This window comes from Coregonus lavaretus, assembly GCF_964263955.1.
Source record: "Coregonus lavaretus genome assembly, contig: HAP1_SCAFFOLD_5404, whole genome shotgun sequence".
NCBI classification, from domain to species: domain Eukaryota; kingdom Metazoa; phylum Chordata; class Actinopteri; order Salmoniformes; family Salmonidae; genus Coregonus; species Coregonus lavaretus.
The window spans coordinates 8333-10000 of record NW_028160011.1 but is presented as its reverse complement, the minus strand read 5'-3'; positions in this window follow the sequence as shown (position 1 = coordinate 10000).

The window sequence follows — 1668 nt, the reverse complement described above, 5'->3', positions numbered from 1 at the left end:
ACATGACAGGACCCATCTCAGTGAACATGACAGGACCCATCTCAGTGAACATGACAGGACCCATCTCAGTGAACATGACAGGACCCATCTCAACGTGGTCACACGTTCATTGTCCTGTTCACTGAGATGGGTCCTGTCATGTTCACTGAGATGGGTTAAGGAGACAGGTTAAAGAATGATCGTTAAGCCTTGAGACAATTGAGACATGGATTGTGTATGTGTGCCATTCAGAGGGTGAATGGGCAAGACAAAAGATTTAAGTGCCTTTGAACAGGGTATGGTAGTAGGTGCCAGGTACACTGATTTGTGCCAAGAACTGCAATGCTGTTGGGTTTTTCCACGCTCAACAGTTTCCCGTGTGTATCAATAATGGTCCACCACCCAAAGGACATCCAGCCAACTTGACACAACTGTGGGAAGCATCGGAGTCAACATGGGCCAGCATCCCTGTGGAAAGCTTTCGACACCTTGTAGAGTCCATGCCACAACGAATTGAGGCTGTTCTGAGGGCAAAAGGGGGGTGCAACTCAATATTGTTTGTACACTCACATTTGTATATCTTAAATCACAGCCTTGCTAATAGCCTTCTGTTGTTATAGAATGGTTTATTTCAAATTCGACATTGCAAAGTTTCTATGGCAGCCGATGCAGAATTATTTGACACAATTCACATAAATACACATCCCAGACTATTTGCACTGCCCCCCCCACCCCCACCCCCACCCCCACCCCATCTTTTTACGCTGCTACTACTCTGTTAATTATTTATGCATAGTCACTTTAACTCTACCCACATGTACATATTACTTCAACTACCTCAACTAGCCGGTGCCCCCGCACATTGACTCTGCACCGGTACCCCCCTGTATATATAGCCTCCCTACTGTTATTTTATTTTACTTCTGCTCTTTTTTTCTCAACACTTTTTTGTTGTTTTATTTTACTTTTTTATTAAAAAATAAATGCACTGTTGGTTAAGGGCTTGTAAGTAAGCATTTCACTGTAATGTCTGCACCTGTTGTATTCGGCGCATGTGGCCAATACAATTTGATTTGATTTGATTTGATCATCAAGACAATAAAACTATAACTTCAGAATACATATGTTTAGGAAAACCGTCAGTGCTAAGGGCATTCCATAGCTCACTGGTTGAGAAGCTAGCCTGTCATGTATGGTATCACGCTGCTTTGGTAGCGCTTGGTTCTGCACCTGATGGATTCCATCATTGTTGAGGACCAGGTAACATGGCCAGAGATGGAGGAGCGTTCTGGGGGGCAGCATGTGCCGGTAGAGGCCCGGTTTGAGGAGGGTTCTTTGTAAACTTTGCAGTCAGGTTTTCCCGACACGTTTGCAGGGAGGACAGGTTGAGACGAATGCAGGGAGGACAGGTTGAGACGACTGCAGGGAGGACAGGTTGAGACGACTGCAGGGAGGACAGGTTGAGACGGCTGCAGGGAGGACAGGTTGAGACGGCTGCAGGGAGGACAGGTTGAGCCGGCTGCAGGGAGGACAGGTTGAGACGACTGCAGGGAGGACAGGTTGAGACGACTGCAGGGAGGACAGGTTGAGATGACTGCAGGGAGGACAGGTTGAGATGACTGCAGGGAGGACAGGTTGAGACGACTGCAGGGAGGACAGGTTGAGACGACTGCAGGGAGGACAGGTTGA